The following is a 22,497-nucleotide window of genomic DNA, read 5'->3' as shown; positions in this document are numbered from 1 at the left end:
CATAATCTTGATGTGATTGGCCTGACTGAAACATGGCTTAAGCCTGATGAATTTACTGTGTTAAATGAGGCCTCACCTCCTGGTTACACTAGTGGCCATATCCCCCGTGCATCCCGCAAAGGCGGAGGTGTTGCTAACATTTACGACAGCAAATTTCAATTTACAAAACAAAAAACAACGTTTTCGTCTTTTGAGCTTCTAGTCATGAAATCAATCACTTTTAATAGCTACTGTTTACAGGCCTCCTGGGCCATATACAGCGTTCCTCACTGAGTTCCCTGAATTCCTATCGGACCTTGTAGTCATAGCAGATAATATTCACATTTTTGGTGACTTTAATATTCACATGGAAAAGTCCACAGACCCACTCCAAAAGTCTTTCGGAGCCATCATCGACTCAGTGGGTTTTGTCCAACATGTCTTCGGACCTACTCACTGCCACAGTCATACTCTGGGCCTAGTTTTGTCCCATGGAATAAATGTTGTGGATCTTAATGTTTTACCTCATAATCCTGGACTATCGGACCACCATTTTATTACGTTTGCAATCGCAACAAATAATCTGCTCAGACCTCAACCAAGGATCATCAAAAGTCGTGCTATAATTTCTCAGACAACCCAAAGATCCTTGATGCCCTTCCAGACTCCCTCTGCCTACCCAAGGACGTCAGAGGACAAAAAATCAGTTTAACCACCTAACTGAGGAATTCAATTTAACCTTTCGCAATACCCTAGATGTAGTCGCACCCCTAAAAACAAAAAACATTTTGTCATAAGAAACTAGCTACCTGGTATACAGAAAATACCCGAGCTCTGAAGCAAGCTTCCAGAAAATTGGAACGGAAATGGCGCCACACAAAACTGGAAGTCTTCTGACTATCTTGGAAAAACCGTGCAGTATCAAAGAGCCCTCACTGCTGCTCGATCATCCTATTTTTCCAACTTAATTGAGGAAAATAAGAACCATCCAAAATGCATTTTTGATACTGTCGCAAAGCTAACTCAAAAGCAGCATTCCCCAAGAGAGGATGGCTTTCACTTCAGCAGTAATAAATTCATGAACTTCTTTGAGGAAAAGATCATGATCATTAGAAAGCAAATTACAGACTCCTCTTTAAATCTGCGTATTCCTCCAAAACTCAGTTGTCCTGAGTCTGCACAACTCTGCCAGGACCTAGGATCAAGGGAGACACTCAAGTGCTTTAGTACTATATCTCTTGACACAATGATGAAAATAATCATGGCCTCTAAACCTTCAAGCTGCATACTGGACCCTATTCCAACTAAACTACTGAAAGAGCTGCTTCCTGTGCTTGGCCCTCCTATGTTGAACATAACAAACAACTCTCTATCAACCGGATGTGTACCAAACTCACTAAAAGTAGCAGTAATAAAGCCTCTCTTGAAAAAGACAAACCTTGTCCCAGAAAATATAAAAAACTATCGGCCTATATCGAATCTCCCATTCCTCTCAAAAATGTTAGAAAAAGCTGTTGCGCAGAAACTCACTGCCTTCCTGAAGACAAACAATGTATACGAAATGCTTCAGTCTGGTTTAAGACCCCATCATATTACTGAGACTGCACTTGTGAAGGTGGTAAATTACCTTTTAACGGCGTCAGACCGAGGCTCTGCATCTGTCCGTGTGCTCCTAGACCTTAGTGCTGCATTTGATACCATCGATCACCACATCCTTTTGGAGAGGTTGGAAAACCAAATTGGTCTACACGGACACGTTCTGGCCTGGTTTAGATCTTATCTGTCAGAAAGATATCAGTTTGTCTCTGTGGATGGTTTGTCCTCTGACAAATCAACTGTAAATGTCGGTGTTCCTCAAGGTTCTGTTTTGGGACCACTATTGTTTTCACTATATATTTTACCTATTGGGGATGTCATTCGGAAACGTAATGTTAACTTTCACTGCTATGCGGATGACACACAGCTGTCCATTTCGATGAAACATGGTGAAGCCCCAAAATTGCCCTCACTGGAAGCCTGTGTTTCAGACATAAGGAAGTGGATGGCTGCAAACTTTCTACTTTTAAACTCGGACAAAACAGAGATGCTTGTTCTAGGTCCCAAGAAACATAGAGATCTTTTGTTGAATCTAACAATTAATCTCGATGGTTGTACAGTCGTCTCAAATAAAACTGTGAAGGACCTTGATGTTACTCTGATCTCTCTTTTGACGAACATATCAAGACTGTTTCAAGGACAGCTTTTTTTCCACCTCCGTAACATTGCAAAAATCAGACATTTTCTGTCGAAAAATGATGCAGAAAAATGAATCCATGCTTTTGTCACTTCTAGGTTAGACTACTGCAATGCTCTGCTTTCCGGCTACCCGGATAAGCACTAAATAAACTTCAGTTAGTGCTAAATACGGCTGCTAGAATCCTGACTAGAACCAAAAAAAATTATCATATTACTCCAGTGCTAGCCTCCCTACACTGGCTTCCTGTTAAGGCAAGGGCTGATTTCAAGGTTTTACTGCTAACCTACAAAGCATTACATGGTCTTGCTCCTACCTATCTTTCTGATTTGCTCCTGCCGTACATACCTACACGCACGTTATGGTCACAAGACGCAGGCATCCTAATTGTCCCTAGAATTTCTAAGCAAACAGCTGGTGGCAGGGCTTTCTCCTATAGAGCTCCATTTTTATGGAATGGTCTGCCTACCCATGTGAGAGACGCAGACTCAGTCTCAACCTTTAGGTCTTTAGTGAAGACTCATCTCTTCAGGAGGTCCTATGATTGAGTGTAGTCTGGCCCAGGAGTGTGACGGTGAAAGGAAAGGCACTGGAGCAACGAGCCACCCTTGCTGTCTCTGTGTGTGGGGGGCTAGGGTTAGTCTGTTATATCTGGAGTATTTATCCTGTTTTATCCAGTGTCCTGTGTGAATTTAAGTATGCTCTCTCTAATTCTCTCTTTCTTTCTTTCACTCTCTAAGAGGACCTGAGCCCTAGGACCATGCCTCAGGACTACCTGGCATGATGACTCCTTGCTGTCCCCAGTCCACCTGGCCGTGCTGACCTGTTGCACCCTCAACCACTGTGATTACTATTATTTGACCATGTTGATCATTTATGAACATTTGAACATCTTGGCCATGTTCTGTTATAATCTCCACCCGGCACAGCCAGAAGAGGACTGGCCACCCCTCATAGCCTGGTTCCTCTCTAGGTTTCTTCCAAGGTTTTGGCCTTTCTAGGGAGTTTTTCCTAGCCACCGTGCTTCTATGCTGATGTAAGAAGGGCTATATAAATACATTTAATTTAATTTGATTATAGTAATAATGGACTGTCGTTTCGCTTTGCTTATTTGAGCTGTTCTTGCCGTAATATGAACTTGGTCTTTTACCAAATAGGGCCATCTTCAACTGATTGGCTCAAACGCATGAAGAAGGTAAGAAATTCCTCAAATTATCTTTTAACAAGGCACACCTGTAAATTAAAAATTGAAATGCATTCCAGCTGACTACCTTATGAAGCTGGTTGAGAGAATGCCAAGTGTGTTCAAAGCTTTCATCAAGGCAAAGGGTGGCTACTTTGATGAATCTCAAATATAAAATATATTTTTATTTGTTTAACCCCTTTTTTGGTTACTATACGATTCCATATGTGTTATTTCATAGTGTTGATGTCTTCACTATTATTCTAAAATATAGAAAATAGTCAAAATAAAGAAAAACCCTTCTGTCCAAACTGTTGACTGGTTCTGTAGATCATTCCAAGATGAAAACGACACGTTGAACATGCCCTGCACTTTTAAAATGGCTGTGTTCCAATGGGAATTTGTGCATGTTTAAGGTGTCACCATTTGCTAAAAGATATGAGAAATATTTGTATTTTAATTCCTTTTGGAACAGTAATTAGTGACATTTTCTCAAACCTAGGATTTCAAATCACTTATTTCCCAACATGGGGACAATTGCGGGGACCCCCACCACCCCCCCCAAAAAAATCTGCCGAGTCTCAGGCTCTGTAGTAGTCACATTGTTTCTGACACCTTTATCTGAATCCCACAGTTCTTACGTTCCTAATTCCTAACAGTGCTAAGCATGTGTTTGCAAGACATATAGTTTTGAGACAGAAATGTACTTTATGAGGGTAGTATACAATGCGTCGTTTAGAAATGCTACCAGAGGGAGTCAGAGTTGAACAGGTTAAACGACTGATATTATCTGATCGACCCAAATAGATCAGGTCTAAGCCTGTGTTAACCTCAGACCAACCCTTACGTGGCGATACTTACTTCATTCTCGACTTGGAAGGCACCAGTGTCTGGTTGAACGTTAGAATTTACGAAATGTATTAAAATTAAAATTAAATGACACACCATGAAGTAATCTAACAAAGTATACTGTACATTTGTTTATCCCATGTGTAACTCTGTGTTGTTGTTTTTGTCGCACTGCTTTGCTTTATCTTAGCCAAGTCATAGTTGTGAATGAGAACTTGTTCTCCACTGGCCTACCTGGTTAAATAAAGGTGAATATATGTATATATATATATATATATAAATGCAACGTACAACAATTTCAACGATTTTTCTGACTTTTTCTGAGTTCATATATACGGAAAACGGTCAATTTAAATACATCTACTAGGCCCTAATCTATGGATTTCACTTGACTGGGAATAGATATATGCATATTTTAGTCAAAGTTACCTTAAGAAAATGGTAGGGGAGTGGATAAAAATTAAATTAAAAAAACAGTCAGTATCTGGTGTGACCACCATTTGCCTCATCCAGCAACACCTTTGCATAGAGTTGATCAGGCTGTTGATTGTGGCCTGTGGAATATTGTCCCACTCCCCTTCAATGGGTGTCCAAAGTTGCTGGATATTGGCGGGAACTGGAACACGCTGTTATAAACGTTGATCCAGAGCATCCCAAACATGCTCAGTGGGTGACATGTCTGGTGAGTATGCAGGCCATGGAAGAACTTGGCCATTTTCAGCTTTCAGGAATTGTGTACAGATCCTTGCATTATTATGCGGAAACATGAGGTGATGGCAGCAGATGAATGGCACAACAATGGGCCTCAGGATCTCGCCACGGTATCTCTGTGCATTCAAATTTCCATTGTGTTCGTTGTCCATAGCTTATGCCTGCCCATACCAGAACCCCACCATGGGGCACTCTGTTCACAATGTTGACATCAGCAAACCACTTGCCCACACAATGCCATACACATGGTGTACGGTTGTGAGGCCGGTTGGACGTACTGACAAATTCTCAAAAACTGTTGAAGGCGGCTTATGGAAGAGAAATTAACATTAAATTATTCTCTAGCAACAACTCTGGTCATTGATGCAGTCAGCATGCCAATTGCGCGCTCCCTCAAAACTTAAGACATCTGTGCCGTTGTGACAAAACTGCACATTTTAGAGTGGCATTTGATTGTCCCCAGCACAAGGTGCACCTGTGTAATGATCGTGTTGTTTAATCAGCTTCTTGATATGTCACATCTGTCAGGTGGATGGATTATTTTGGCAAAGTAGAAATGCTCACTATCAGGAATGTAAACAAATGTTTGCACAAAATTTGAGAAAATGTTTTGTTCATACAGACAATTTCTGGGATCTTTTATTTCAGCTCATGAAACATGGGATATATGCCGCCATCTGTTCGAGATCTGATCTCCTCTCATTGATCGAGACAGGTGGGTGTCATTCAAAGCGACACTTGATTTCGGAGTCACGCTCATGACATGCATCACATTTGGGTGGATCGTACCTATGGGGTGGACACCCACCAATCTTGACCATGGAAATGTAGAAGACACTGGTGCCTTCCAAGCTGAGAATCAAGTATCGCCTAGTAAAGTTTGGTTAAAGAATGGTCCCCTATTCAATATCCTAAGCCATAACCCTGTTCATGGGAGGATAAGCCAACACATTGCAGGTTATTTCCATAGCTGAATCATAGTGTAACGTGAAGAAGAATGACTGACAACTGAAAGGTATTGACCACTAAAGTCTGATGGATATATACACTCACGTTTCACCATCTGTACCTTTATACCCTTGTGTGCTACTCAGTATAAGGCTCTGGTATGTAAGAGTCAACCAGTTGAACAAAACTGCTTGCGCCACATGGACCATGAACACTGAAAGAGACAAGGATGAAGATTAACTAAGACTTATTTCGTGAAATCAAAATCTCTTGATCAGCCAGCAGAGAGAGTTGCAAAGCAGAGGAACAAAAATATAATCTCTATCTTAGCTGTATGGACAGTAGTATCCTTCTGGCTACCACACATTTATTGAGTGGGTTCAATTTAAAGCTACACTGCTAATAAATCAGGAACGTCACTTGCAGCTTGCTCTCAGCAGCAAGGCACTATGGGTAGTGACGTCTGTAGGTGTTGTCCATTTGGTAGTTTACTCTCAACACTCCTCTTTTAGAGGGAGGCAGGTAGCTGAAATAAGTTCTCCTTAAGGTCACCTGTCTCTATGGAAACCATACACCCCACCTCCTGCTGGTTAGCTGGAAAATGGAAGGCCACAGGGAGCAGCTACAGTAGCTTCCTGTTTAGCATGCAAGATTAGGTTTTGCAATTAACCGTTAACAGGAAGGGAGCCAAGGCACAAACATTTCAGTTATACAAGGGTGAAGAACCCAACTAAAACACTCAGCTAGTGGCATACAAAACAGAAGTAGAAACATTTAACTTCTCATCTTGACTGCATGGCCAGCTCTAGTTATGTGGCTATGGTGCTATTAAAAAGAAGAAAAAGTGGATTGAACCGCAATAGAGTAAAGTGCCTGGGTCGTAATGATTAGGGCACACCATATGATAAATGTTTTAAAACATGTTTCAACAGAAAACAAGGTAGTCTCCCTGTATCAGTGAGTTTCCTTCCATTTGGGGACTAATAAACACAGCCCTGACTCATTACAGGGCCACACTGTTCTCCACATTGTTGGGACTCAGGTAGGTGTACGGCAAGGGCAAAGAGACATTCCTGTGTTGGATTTCAAAGTTGTATTTCTTCAGCACATCTTGAGTTTCGTGAATCAGTTCCAGAGGGGTCTTCTCACTGAAGTGATCCTGATAGCCATTTCCAAGAGCGACCTAAGTAGGCAAGAGTTGATGAAATTTGAAATTTCACAACCACTGATATACTAATTATGACTACTGATGAAACAATTCCATTGTGATTTAAGATTTCATTACAAATGTCAAAATATAGTTTATCTCATATACTCACAAAGTCAGTGGACTGAGTGCTCAGAAGGTACACCGCTGCCATGCCATTGACGGTGGTATTGATGTCAGGGAAGGTCTTCAGCATGGTGCTTTCAGTACACTGCCCCTTGGTGGTGGGAGGTGGTTGTTGCAGGGAGATGGGGAAGTTGGGCATCCAACCCCCAAAATCAAACTGGAATGACAATGGTGAAATAGATCAAACCACTGCTTTTCCAATATAATTCAACAGAAACTAATTAAAATCACATTTTGAATAACAGCGGAGGATACTGCACACAGGTTTTTGACGTTTCAATGTTCATTACCTGTCCATTGTTGACTGCAGCATGTTGGACAGACACTGTGAAGATCACCATGGTGATGAACTTGACCAGCTCTGTCACCAAACTGAAAGACTGAGGGATTCCTGCACAGAGGAGACACAGTATGCTACAATCAGACACCGAATTGACACATTTTGCAAATGATCCAGAATATAATTAGGGAACAAGAAGCCTAAGGGAATGGACATGTTTGATATCAGAAATAATTTAATCAACAAACCAGATCTGTAGAGAACCATTGTGATTTAATATTATACTTTTGAGTTGCAGTGATGCAACAGCATCACACATTTTAAAAGTGTAGTCTGTCAATTTCCACCCTTTTCCCTATATAGTGCATTACCTTTGACCAGAGAGCTGTTGCCATTTGTGACGCAGGTTGTGTCATTTAAATGAGAAAAATGTAACCTGTGCTGGTTTTGGCCAGGAAGCCATAGAAGAAGATCTCCTTGATCCAGTTCTGCAGTTCAGAGTCCTTCTGGACGTCTGAGTCACAGGTGTAGTAGTGACCAATCACTTTGTGAACAAACCTATACAAAACCACAGGACAACATCAGGTATTAGCAAAACACTATGACAACACGGCAAAAGAGCACAGACACAGTATGTGCAAAAGACACTATAAAAGTCAATATAATCTGGCAGCATGGGGGGGTATAGTAGAGTTTAGTAAACTGGGCAATGCAAAATGTAGTTGCAGGAATATACAATCCTTAATACACAAATCATGCTGCTTTATAAGGTTTACAGAATTTCTTTGTGCAGATCTGGGCTTTTTTGCACCATGAAAATCTATAGGCCTGTACAAACATTACCTGTGGACGATGTCTCACAACCTGAGTCCGTCATCCCTGTAGAGAAAGTTGGGGATTGACTCCAGACCGCGTGTAGTGATGTGTAGCTGCAGACTACAAATTAGTACCGAAGATTTGCTCTTATTCTGTCGGTATCGATAGTCTCAGAGTTTAACCACGTGGTATGGTTAAGAATTCAGCAACTGTAGTTCCGTCTGTGATCGAGGTACGCATGGTCTCTACTCAACCCTTAGCCCTCTCGGTAATCGAGGTATGCTTGGTCTGAAGTGGGCTTCTCCAGGTGAGGTTTATATTCGGAACAGCAGAAAAGGGATGTCCCATGATGCCAAATCAATGTATGTGCTCATGGGGCGGGCCAATGGCTCACTTTAACTTTAAAGGGAATTGGATTCTCTTTCATTAAACAGTTTAAAATCACATTACATAATTTCCCAAATAGTTTCATCTTTACTCATTCATTACATACAATAAGTAGATGCAAAACTCATAATGGAGAGTCTTTTATAAACAGAGTTATGGTAATGAGGCTGTATTCTCTCATGAGGTCACAAACATTACACAAAATGGACCGGTCATAGCTGGATTCTTCAACAACCGTTTACACATTCTCCCAAACATGGACATTGTTCAGTTCTGTGATGTAGAATAAGTTCCTTTGTTCTACTGTGAACCTTTCTCTGTCTATACTGCATGAGGGAGAGAGTCTCCTCCAGGAATTTACGACCTGAGATAACAGAGCCTGGTTGTAGGGGGAAGAGAGAGGTGGTGAGAGAGAGAGAGTTGATGCTTGCTATATCCAAAGAGGGCCACATCATGACAATGTGCAGCTCTGAGAAGGAACTGATGGGTGATGGATAGCCAGGTTAGACATCTTAGGAAACGCCTGATAGGCAGGTAGTTAGATCGGCCCTTGTTAATGTGTACCATGGAAAGTTGTCGGAATGGTTGAGTATTGCCCTTCTACCAGTCATTCCCCCAGAGAGAAGCACTTACAATTAGTTAAGACTAGAAAAGGGCAGAGGAGGGGGCTGCAGGAGAGGAAGCAAGTTTGGCAGGCCATGCGGCAGCAAACCAACAACCACTGTAGAAACCCCCTATCCTGATGGAAGGGCGAGCATCAGAACATAAATGGAAGTCTGTTGACGTTCAGCAAAATCCAAAACAGGGCCTTGGCTAAGGTGTCGAACATTCGAGGGCTGCTCTGGCATCCAAAAGTCAGGAGGACAGAAGTAGTACCGCCCCTCCTGACAGACTCCATAGAGATGGCAGGTTTCGGGATAGAGGGGCAGCACCTTCAAGGCGGAGATGGATGTCGGCCTTGGCAAGCCAGGCTCCGCGGCAAGCAAGTTTGATGAGAGTGATGCGTTGTTAACTGTGTTGTACTGCAAGGAGATGTCAGGACTGGGGATGAGGTCGTTGACACTGGAGACTGAAGTTTTCAGCTGTGCTAACATAACTGCAAAAGGGTTCACTAAGGATCAATTAGCCTTTTAAAATGATAAACTTGGATTAGCTAACACAACGTGCCATTGGAACACAGGAGTGATGGTTGCTGATAATGGGACTCTGTACGCCTACGTAAATATTCCATAAAAAATCATCCGTTTCCATCTACAATAGTCATTTACAACATTAACAATGTATTTCTGATCAATTTGATGTTATTTTAATGGACAAAAAAAATTAGCTTTTCTTTCAAAAACAAGGACATTTCTAAGTAACCCCAAACATTTGAACGGTGGTGTATATTTTGAGCTTTCTTATAGATCCTAGATATAGGACAGACACTTCAAAATCGTATTCATTATGATTTACAGTTTTAATGTGTTTCTATGGGCTACAGTAAAGGCTAAATTCAATATTTTATTTAACCTAAAGGGGTCCTAAAATTCAAAAGATGGTTTTCGGGAAAGTATTTCTGTCAACCCACAATATGGTTATCACATCAACTGACTACACACGGACGGAGTGATAGACAAACGCACGCATCACACAAACAGACGGGAGCAATATTGCTAGAAATTAATTGGCAGATATTGTGTGAGGTTTCGCGTTTTAAGCCAATAGTGGCGAACCAGGTGTGTGATAATGCTGCATTGATTAGATGGAGTCTAAGACTTGTCAGATTTGTTTGACAGTTTCAGATGGAAAACATTAAAAATGAATGAGAATTGTTTGGCGAGCTACTGGTATGTCGCAATCGACCTGTAGGAGACCCATGCGCTAACTTATACAATCAGTTTCCACTAGCATTGTGACATTCCATAAGTATTAGTGTTTTGTAGAACATAACACTATAAGAATAGGCAGTACCTCTGTGATCACCCCCTTCTCTGATATGAGGGCCTGTCTAGCCAGAGTGTTGATCTGCAGACTGTAGTGGAAGTGAGAGATCAGGAGCTATGGAGAAAGATGGAACAATCATACATGAAATTCACAACTAAAGAAGCTATGTTTTGTACTACCACCTACTGCAACTTTTTAAAAAAAATACATGCATTTTCTATTATATTTTTTCAAATTCAGGTTTCTCGTGAATTATCATGTTAAACACATTCAGTTGATTGGATAATAACAGATTTATTTTAATAACAGTTGAAAACAAACTGTCTGCAAACAGAGCACCAGGTAGGTACCTTGTAGATGGGATGCACCATTGGTAGGTTACGCAGTGACGACATAGCAAACACCTCAGCCAGCAGGGGAGTCCTCAACAAGTGAAAGTTCAGCGAAGTCAGCGTTCCTCACAAAGATTTTGGCCAGGAGCCAGCCATACTTAGAGTCAGTAGGAAGGAAGATGGGGTTCTCTTTTCCAGGATCCTGCTTCAGCTGTGAAAGGAAATACAAAACACAAATCATAGCTTGTTTCATTAATTGAGAACGTGTATATTACTATAATTACATTTTAAGACATACAGTACCAGTCAAAGTTGACACACCTACTCATTCGTGTTTTTCTTTATTTTTACTATTTTCTATATTGTAGAGTAGTAGTGAAGACATCAAAACTATGAAATAACAGATATGGAATCATGTAGTAACCAAAAAAAAAGTTAAAATATATTTTTCAAAGTAGCCACCCTTTGCCTTGACAGCTTTGCACACTCTTGGCATTCTCTCAACCAGCTTCATGAGGTAGTCACCTGGAATGCATTTCAATTAACCGGTGTGCCTTGTTAACGTTTTCACATGTGAGTTCCTAATATCTCTAACGCTCGCCACAGTGTGAGTTGTTTTATGCACGTGTGCACTCACTGTTCCAAAATGGGATTATTACGCAACAGGACAGTTAACGCGCGCTAATGATCTATAGGCTGTGTTTCACCTTGTCAATTTCAAATGATTTTCTAACAAGTTGTATTTTCTAACAGTTTGAATTGAGGTGTGTTCCTCCCCCTCATTAATTCACATAGAAGTTGCCGATTTCAGCATTGCAGACAATTTATGTTTGAGGCTTTACTGAGCAATTTAAACTTCTCTCTTTGAGGAGAGCCCACCACACTTCACTCATGTTTGCGCAGATCAAGTATGCATATATTTGCGCAGTCTTTTTTCTTGCTGGCGCTCGTGAAGGGGTTAAACCAAGGCCTAATACCTTTTAAAGGGTTAATAAATTGTGTTATGATAAACTGTAAGGTCTGCTCTTAGGAGTGTGTGTTAACAACTGTTTTGAGTGTTGTGCCCTTCAGACACTATCAGAAGGCGGAAACCGCCTACGTTAATACTCCTCCTGTCTGGGACCCACCTTGGCTATCTGAAGTTCTGAGAATACGACGGGTTTTCTGAGAACACAAGGCTGCCGCAGGCATGATTAAAACAGCCACCTGTCAGAAGATGCTTAGACTCGTTCATCTTGTTATGACCCTATACTTGTGCTGAAAGGTACATTTTCGGTCAAACCCACTTCTGAGTTTTAAATTGCTGACAGAGAAAGGTTAGATTTATTAAAATGTTGTTGCCAGGGAAAGTCACGCAAGGGGGACTGGGGAGGCTATAAGAGTTACAGGATGTCTTAGACACTTTGCAGAACCTGGGGACAGCAATCATATACTGTACTCAGTACCAACTTCTGCTTACAATTGTATTACGAAAGGAGAATATTAGTACTTAAACAAAGAGTCTGTGTTTCCTTTCCATTACTAATATGTGTTTAATAATTATATAGACCTGATCATCTGTTGAAGAAATTGACCAACACTTGCTTTGCCTTCCTTGTTGTTTTCCTTACAAATAATAACTTTGGACATGAGTGCGTTCATATTAAAGTATGTTTCTTATTTTCTGTATATCGTGTTGTCGTTTCTACTGTAGGCGCATACAGTATGTATGTATAGAGCATAAAGTATTTACAGTTTTGTTCACATGTTTTCAAGTACTTGTGACAAATAATGCATTCCGATTATTGCATCTATTGTAAAGGACACCTATGATGTGTACTGATGATAATGAGCTAAGCTATTTGCCAGCTATATGTGGCGCCATGTTTGTTGACATTATACAATGCATTCTGGTGTCACGTAATCTGTCAGACCAAAGATGTTATAATGAGGTGAAGGAATGGTTCACTCATCTTTCGGATAAACTTCCGGAAGTGAATGAAAGGAAGTGGATGATCGTAGACGACACACCCCCTTCAATATGCATACTATAAACAGACCAAACTCATCTAGTCTCCTCTTATTATCTTTGGTTGATGCAAAAGAAATAAACATTCCGGCGCGCACAAACTACCCATCTTTGGACTACTTTTGATTCTAGAAAGTGTTTTACTCAATTATTTTGATCAATGGTGAGCTCGCCTGTGATGTGATTAATTATAAATAGTAATTGCTAGTAGCTAATTCATTCTATTTTCTGTCAGCCAAGAGGTATACTGTACCTTATCCACTATGCACTCTGGTTTCCGAGCTGGACATGAGTGCACCTCAGCAAGGTCCTAAACGATATCAGAACCGCCATCAATAAAATACAGTACTGCTCAGCAGTCTTCATCGACCTGGCCAAGGCTTTCGACTCCGTCAATCACCACATTCTTATCGGCAGACTCAATAATTGGCTTCTTGCCTTGGCTTCTCAAATGACTGGTTCACCAACTACTTCTCAGATAGAGTTCAGTGTGTCAAATCGGAGGGCCTGTTGTCCGAACCTCTAGCATTCTCTACATGGGTGCCACAGGGTTCAATTCTCAGGCCAACTCTTTTCGCTGTATATATCAATGATGTCGCTCTTGCTGCTAGTGATTCTCTGATCCACCTCAACGCAGACGACACCATTCTGTATACATCTGGCCCTTCTTTGGACACTGTGCTAACAAACATCCAAACGAGCTTCAATGCCATACAAAACTCCTTCTAAGGCCTCCAACTGCTTATAAATGCTAGTAAAACTAAGTGCATGCTCTCCAACCACATCACTACTCTGGATGGTTCTGACTTAGAATATGTGGACAACTACAAATACCTAGGTGTCTGGTTAGACTGTAAACTCTCCTTCCAGACATTTAGCGTCTCCAATCCAAAATGAAATCTAGAATCAGCTTCCTATTTTGCAACAAAGCCTCCTTCACTCAAGCCGACAAACATACCCTCGTAAAACTGACTATCCTACCGATCCTTGTCTTCAGCGATGTCATTTACAAAATAGCCTCCAATACTCTACTCAATAAAATGTGGATGCAGCCTATCACAGTGCCATCTGTTTTGTCACCAAAGCCCCATCTACCACCCACCACTGCGACCTGTATGCTCTTGTTGGCTGGCCCTCACTACATACTCACGCCAAACCCACTGGCTCCAGGTCATCTATAAGTCTTTTCTAGGTAAAGCCCCACCTTATCTCAGCTCACTGGTCATCATAACAACACCCACCCATAACACATGCTCCAGCAGGTATATTTCACTGGTCACCCCCAAACCCAACACTTACTTTGGCCGCCTTTCCTTCCAGTTCTCTGCTGTCAATGACTGGAATGAATTGCAAAAATCACTGAAGCTGGAGTCTTATATCCCCCTCTCTAACTTTAAGAATCAGCTGTCAGAGCAACTTACCAATCACTGTACCTGTACAGAGCCAATCTGTAAATAGCACACCCAACTACCTCATCCCCATATTGTTACTTATCCTCTTGCTCTTTTGCACCCCAGGATCTCTACTTGCACATCATCATCTGCACATCTATCACTCGTGTTAATGTTAAATTGTAATTAATGCTAAATTGTAATAATTTCTCCCCTATGGCCTATTTATTGCCTTACCTCCCTACTATTCTACATTCGCACATACTGAACATAGATTGTTTTAGTGCATTATTGACTGTATGTTTTCTTATGTGTAATTCTGTGTTGTTGTTTTTGTCACACTGCTTTGCTTTATCTTGGCCAGGTCGCAGTTGTAAATGAGAACTTGTTCTCAACTGGCCTACCTGGTTAAATAAAGGTGAAATAAAATAAAAAACAAATATAGAAAATACCCTTGAATAAGTTGTGTGTCCAAACTTTTAACTGGTACTAAGTTTAATTGTTACCTTTGGCTTGAGAGTTATCTCAAGCCAAGAGGTATGACACATAAGGTCATGTGATTTAACAGTAATAAAATTCTTAACTCATGATACCATAAAAACCTTAGGCTAACAGTATATGATTTTGCTCATGGTTCTTGCTTTGTGGTCAATTAGGTAATTTCTGGGCAATATTTATTTTCATTTAGGGGACCCCTTTTGGCTCAAGAGCACTCCCAGTGGCAAATGTTCTGTTAAGCATCTTCAATGTGGAGTTCAGAACTCTACATTTCACTCTCATGTGAGATGTACCTGGATTGCGATGGGCATGAGCTTATCTTCTGGAGTCATGTAGAGCAAGCAGAGAGGAGCAGCCAAGAAGTGCTGTTTCCCGTTGATCACGTTTGTAGTTACTCCATGCAGGTGCTTGTAGTCAACCAGAAAGATGTTGCCTTTCTGTTTAGGTTAGGACATGAATGAGTTAGGAAGGCAGATGACTTCTATGTCAACATCATACCAAAGAAATGTGTAGGCTACTGACACAATGTAATATACTTACTGAGGAAGAAACCACTAGAGCAATAACAGAATGATGAGTGACAGCAGACAGACTATTTTGACAAACCAGAATTTCCGCTTCAAGGCTTTTTCCAAAAAGGGAAGCCTTCACCATGTCTTCTGTAACGGGGAAGTTCTCTGGAAGCTTGGAGCAGCGATGGATCATCATGGGGTTGATGCCGTTCAGAAGCTGGTACCCAAAAAACTCATCCTCCTTCCAGTTCTTTTCGACATAGTCTAATAGATAACAAAAGTATCAAATAATAATGAGATGCTAATGGTTCCAGTAAACCATTTGAATCCATGACTTATTCAAGACAGACACTACTGACCAGACCTTACCATAAACATCAGTCTTGCGGCTATTGAAGACGTGCCTGAGTTCATCTAGGCTCTTCCATTGTTCCTTGTTAGTGGACAGTCCTGGTAGGTTCAGATTAGTTAATCTGCCGGGACAGAGAAGGATATTAACTTCAACATGGGAAAGACTTGGATGGTGCATTTGGTTAGACAATGGTTTTAAAACCAGAATGTCCCCCTTGGGTGGTTGATTCATGCACGGGCCACATATATTGAATGTGTCAATCACAATTTGAAGAAAATGTCTGCTCTTTAGGTTAAATGTGTTCCTATGTGGTCCTGTGTGGCTCAGTTGGTAGAGCATGGCTACAATGATAGTGGGTTTGATTCCTGATGGGGTCTAACAATATTGAAAATGCATGCACTCACTTATGTGTCTTAATAACAAACTTGTATGCCAACTGTAAATACAAATAAATTGTTAAGTTACGAACCTAGTTGGTTTAGCCAAAGAAAAAGCCAGCAAACCTTCCCGTTGGCCATGATTGGCTTAGATAATGTTGGCTGGACATGCCGAGAGATGAGTTTTGATTGGTCTGCCATATAGCACACTTCTGTCTATTTGAGCTGGTCAGTATGTCTGGGTAATCCTGACAAACGCTGCTTTTTTATGTATTGTGTATTAAAACTGCATAAGTGTTGCTCTCCACTTTCTGGAGGATTGAGTTGAGAAATCATTGGAATTCGATTATGAAAGCTAAGGAGAAAACACCTGTCTCTAAGGGTAACCAACCATGGCATCTGACAGGAGACGCATCCAACCATGAATGATGTACACGGGTAAGATAGTCCAGCTAGCTGCACTTTCAGATATTACACGTTATTCATTTTGACAGAAAGAGACATTTGCTTGGCTAGTAATAGCCTAATGTTAGCTAGCTAACATTGAACCTGGTTAGTTAGCTACCTACAGATTCACGCAGGGTGGGAATGTCATGAGTTGTGATTATGGTTCATTGTTCAGTCGGAAGTTACCAGACACCTTAGCCAAATACATTTAAACTCAGTTTTTCACAATTCCTGACATTCAATCCTAATAAAAACTCCCTGTCTTAGGTCAGTTAGGATCACTACTTTATTTTAAGAATAATAGTAGAGAGAATGATTTATTTCAGCTTTTACTTCTTTCATCATATTCCCAGTGGGTCAGAAGTTTACATACACTCAATTAGTATTTGGTAACAATTTAAATTGTTTAACTTGGGTCAAACGTTTCGGGTAGCCTTCCACAAGCTTCCCACAATAAGTTGGGTGAATTTGGCCCATTCCTCCTGATAGAGCTGGTGTAACTGAGTCAGGTTTGTAAAACCTCCTTGCTCGCACATGGTTTTTCAGTTCTGCCCACAAATTTTCTATAGGATTGAGGTCAGGGCTTTGTGATGGCTACTCCAATACCTTGACTTTGTTGTCCTTAAGCCATTTTGCACAACTTTGAAAGTATGCTTGGGGTCATTGTCCATTTGGAAGACCTATTTACGACCAAGTGCACCTGTCCCTCCTACAGCAAAGCACCTCCACAACATAATACTGCCACCCCCGTGCTTCACGGTTGGGATGGTGTTCTTCGGCTTGCAAGCCTCTCCCTTTTTCCTCCAAACATAACAATGGTCATTATGGCAAAAGAGTTCTATATTTGTTTCATCAGACCAGAGGACATTTCTCCAAAAAGTACAATCTTTGTCCCCATGTGCAGTTGCAAACCGTAGTCTGCCTTTTCATGGCGGTTTTGGAGCAGTGGCTTCTTCCTTGCTGAGCGGCCTTTCAGGTTATGTCGATATAGGACTCGTTTTATAGTTTATATAGATACTTTTGCACCTGTTTCCTCCAGCATCTTCACAATGTCCTTTGCTGTTGTTTTGGGATTGATTTGCACTTTTTGCACCAAAGTATGTTCATCTCTAGGAGACAGAACGTGTCTCCTTCCTTTGCGGTATGGCAGCTGCCTGGTCCCATGGTGTTTATACTTGTGTACTATTATTTGTACAGATGAATGTGGTACCTTCAGGCGTTTGGAAATTGCTCCCAAGGTTGAACCAGACTTATGGAGGTCCTAGATTTGTTACATGTCACGTTCCTGACCTGTTTTTCCTTTTTCTTGTATTTATTTAGTTGGTCAGGGCGTGAGTTGGGGTGGGTTGTCTATGTGTTATTTTCTATGTTGGGATGTTTGTGTTCGGCCGGGTATGATTCTCAATCAGAGACAGCTGTCAATCGTTGTCCCTGATTGAGAATCATACTTAGGCAGCCTGGGTTTCACGTGTGTTTTGTGGGTGTTTGTTTCTGTGTCTGTGTTTGTTGCACCACACGGTACTGTATCGGTTTATGCACTTAGTTTATTTGTTTTGTAATTCAGTATTCAGTTTCATTTTAATAAATCATTATGAACACTAACCACTCTGCGTATTGGTCCGATCCGTCTCGCCTCTCCTCGTCCGAGGAGGAGGAGGAATATGACGATAGCCGTTACATTACAACAGGTTATATATTGACTAAATTAATGCATCAGGTTAAAATGATAAGATAAGCAGAAAGCGGCTCTGGGATTGTTTACTTTAGAAGGTGTCTATTCCACTTAATGGAACATTGTGTTATCTGACGTGTTTTGAGTAGGATTCTTTTTTCCAGGACTGATGGAAGTCCACTACAGTATGTTAAGGGAAACTGAACGATTTTTTAAAATTAGTAATTGATTTGAGTAAGTAAATAATTCTATGAGTGAAGCAATGAATGTATTATGTTATGATTGTTATGCTGATTGTGACATGTGTAAAGAAGCTGTGTACTACAGATGTTGACATTGTTTCCACCATGCCCTGGGGAATGGAGAGGGTGAACTCTGATCCTGAGAGTGAATCTGATCCTAATCCGTTACTGAAATTACATTTGATGATAATGATAATACTCAGGAAATATAGCAGGTTTATGCTAATGGTACATAGAGTCCATAGGTGTTACCTTGTAAATAGTGGGATCATGATGCTTGTCCTGGGTCATGTTCATTAAGCACATAAAGGAAGACATTTTACTGAAACTGGGAATCACTACCTGGATTTGTCCAACAAAATACGTTAATTTCTGTTTCTACAGATGGTGCTATAAGGATGAAAATGGCTATTTCCATCATGCTGACCCCTACCATTGTGCATGGTGCCAGCGTGATGACTGTCCTATTTGCAGTAATGAAACTTGTGATCAAAAATTATTTGTTTAATTTTCCGTTCCAGATTGATAAGGTTAAACTCAGCAATTTATATGTACTTTGTTTGTTTAAATGTATGTTTAACAATAATTATGTAATGCTTGTACCCTTACATTTTTTTAGAAGAAACTGAGTTTCTTGAGAGGGGGTATGTGAGAGAAATTAGGTATTTAGTAGATTTGTTTTATATGAATAGTTTAATTATACACGTAACAAATAGTAAAATACCTTTTCTGTTCTACTAATGTAGTGTTTTTATGGTCTCTCACTCCAGCTCCCTGCAGCTAGTCTGGGTGTATGGTCTCCACTCCAGCTCCCTGCAGCTAGTCTGGGTGTATGGTCTCCACTCCAGCTCCCTGCAGCTAGTCTGGGTGTATGGTCTCCACTCCAGCTCCCTGCAGCTAGTCTGGGTGTATGGCCTCCACTCCAGCTCCCTGCAGCTAGTCTGGGTGTATGGTCTCCACTCCAGCTCCCTGCAGCTAGTCTGGGTGTATGGTCTCCACTCCAGCTCCCTGCAGCTAGTCTGGGTGTATGGTCTCCACTCCAGCTCCCTGCAGCTAGTCTGGGTGTATGGTCTCCACTCCAGCTCCCTGCAGCTAGTCTGGGTGTATGGTCTCCACTCTAGCTCCCTGCAGCTAGTCTGGGTGTGTGGTCTCCACTCCAGCTCCCTGCAGCTAGTCTGGGTGTATGGTCTCCACTCCAGCTCCCTGCAGCTAGTCTGGGTGTATGGTCTCCACTCCAGCTCCCTGCAGCTAGTCTGGGTGTATGGTCACGAGAGATAGCTTGAGCTGACAACTGATTTCAGCCTGCATTCCATAGACAAGATGTGGTGGGTGTAACCCAGATTGGGAGCCTGGAGGAGTGGAACCAAACCCTCATTGTGTCTAATCATCCTTGCATCTGGAGGACTAAGCCAGGTTGGGGGATAACCACAAGATGAACCCAAGGTGGCTTATGATTTTTTGTGTCAAATATAAGAACCATGATTCCTCTGCTCATTGGACTCTCGACGAATCACCTACGGGTGAGTCATTGACCAGCCTCATTACTGCAGAGCACTCGCATTGTTCACTTGTGTGTGGTGTGACCTGCTCCTGTATTAATATGTTTTGAATAAAGTAATATCCTGATTGGTGATTGACCTTGTCTCTCCTCATTATTGATTAGAATTTCCACGACAGTAACCCTGGGGGTTCTTGGTTCGTACTTGGGAAGACCCATAAGAAAATAGGCCTAAAGGTGAAATTCACACGAAGGGGGTACTTCAGGTGTACTCCACAGAGAGCTAAATGTGATTGGGGTACAGTAAGCAAAAAAACGTTTGAGAACCAGTGCTTCAACTTACGCTTTGGCTAATGTGAAGCTGAACTCCAAGTCCTTGGTGAAAGAGAAGCGGACCTCAGCAGGGAGATCAGAAGCGCTGTCAACTTTCATTATTTGGGGTAGACCCTCTGCATATTTACTCCAGCTGAAGGGAATAGACACGGTAAATCAAGACGTGATACACAGCCTGTCATTCACTATTACACACTACCATACCAGACCCGGGTTAATTATTTTAAGTGTAAACCCCGCCCACCTGCTACTCCAGGCAGGCTAAACTAAATGCTCAAATTATTTGAAATAATTCCAATAGTATTTGAACCCAGGCCTAAAACATGCAAAAAGGGAGGGGGCTTATATAAAAATGATGTCGTTAAGCAGACACACTTATCCAGAGCAATTAGGGTTAAGTGCCTTGCTCAAGGGCATATCAACAGATTTTTCAACTAGTCAGCTCAGGGATCCGCTAGGCCACATGGCACTTTTATTACGATCGCACATCAATTTATCTGTGTGTAAGAGTTATGTTTTTATTTGGATGTTTAAAGTTGTTACTGTATCTTTACAAACTAGTAATGTTTCCACAAAGCTCACCGGTACACCTCACAGCGACTCTGCAGCTCCTTCTTTCTCTCCTCTATGGCCTCTGGGCAGGTCTCATTGAATATTAGCTTACCTTATATAGAAAATAAGTTTTTATGAATTGGTCATCATCTTAAGAAATCGACCATTATTCCATAAATATGGCCCCTTTCACACACATTTCAAAATAAACTATGACTACCCAATGAACCCCTCTATTCTTATTTATTAATACATTCACATATGCTGCTGCTATTCTCTGGTTATTATCTATTATCTTTACCCATACCCTTCATGTACGTAGTACCTCAATTACCTCGACTAACCTGTACATTGACTCGGTACCGGTATCTCTTGTATATAGCCTCGTTATTGTTATTGTGTTACTTAGTCTAGTTTATTTAGCAAATATTTATTTCATTTTCTTTAAATCGGCATTGTTGGTTAAGGGCTTGTAAGTAAGCATTTCACAGTAAGGTCTACACCGGTTGTATTCGGCACAAATAAAATTAGATTTGAAACTACAAATGACATTCAGCTAGCTGACCTATAGCTGTGTGTCATAGGCACAGCAGTTCTACCCAAAACTAAACCTGCACAATGATCTATACTGTATACCAACATACTGACCAGTGGCCTCTCTGAACACCAGACGCTCATTGCCTGAGATCCAGTGGTAACAGGGGAAGTTTGCCTTGTCTCCTTCTGGTGTGGTCACCACTACTTTAGAACAGAACCAGACATCGTTGATGTAGGCGAGCAGGGCGTACGGCTCTGTGTCCAGCACTACAAACTCCAGATTGCCCAGGGAGGAGTGATTGAGCACGGTGTGTTCTATCACCTACAGAGAAATAGATTAAATGTTATAATGATCCTGCAAACACACATCCTATCAGCTTAGACTCTAAGTTGAGCCTGTTTGTGTAGTTGTTTCTCGAATACCAGAATGTAGCTTTAATTTGGCCATTTTTACAGTACAGGTGGTTTAATACTTTATTAGACTCCCACACTCAGATGGATGGTGGTATAATACAACATACTTTTTTTTTTACTTACAGATCCTTGGCTGGCGGTTTTAGGGATGTACATGCGTTCACTCTCTCCCTTTGTGCCGACCAGTTTGACGTAGACACTGTTCAGTGTGCCGGCAAGCAGCATTTCTCCAGTAAACACTTTCACTGTGTACTTCACCATGATGATTCTACAAGACAAATAATTCTACACACACAGCAAGACAACATATTAGACATACTGCGTTACAATTTGAGCCAACTCAAGATGATCAACTGCAACTAAATGTTTGCCACAATAAATGGGTCGTTCCACAAATAGTCCCTTTGATATCTTAAGTAGAAATTGTGCACCAATGTTGCATTTTAAAAGCCTGTTATATTTAATGAACTGCCCTTTAATTATAGACCACCTTTTAAAAATGAATAAAGACTTTCTAAAGTGCCAAAGTTCAGCATTTTGACATTTCCCTCTGCGTACCCTGACTTCTAGGAAGAGTTTAACCCACTTAACCAACAAAGTTCAGCATTTTGACATTTCCCTCTGCGTACCCTGACTTCTAGGAAGAGTTTAACCCACAATTAAATATACACTTTAAAAAGAAACATT

General features: G+C 41.2%; 1 pseudogene; it reads right to left on the bottom strand.

Moving 5' to 3' along the window:
• Positions 1 to 6,245: 6,245 nt before the first annotated feature.
• On the bottom strand, positions 6,246 to 22,071 carry LOC129855953 (hydroperoxide isomerase ALOXE3-like; annotated as a pseudogene).
• Positions 22,072 to 22,497: the final 426 nt, after the last annotated feature.

This window comes from Salvelinus fontinalis, chromosome 5 (genome assembly GCF_029448725.1).
Source record: "Salvelinus fontinalis isolate EN_2023a chromosome 5, ASM2944872v1, whole genome shotgun sequence".
NCBI classification, from domain to species: domain Eukaryota; kingdom Metazoa; phylum Chordata; class Actinopteri; order Salmoniformes; family Salmonidae; genus Salvelinus; species Salvelinus fontinalis.
Note: the sequence above shows the minus strand (reverse complement) of the source record. Positions and strands in the feature narration are given on the sequence as shown.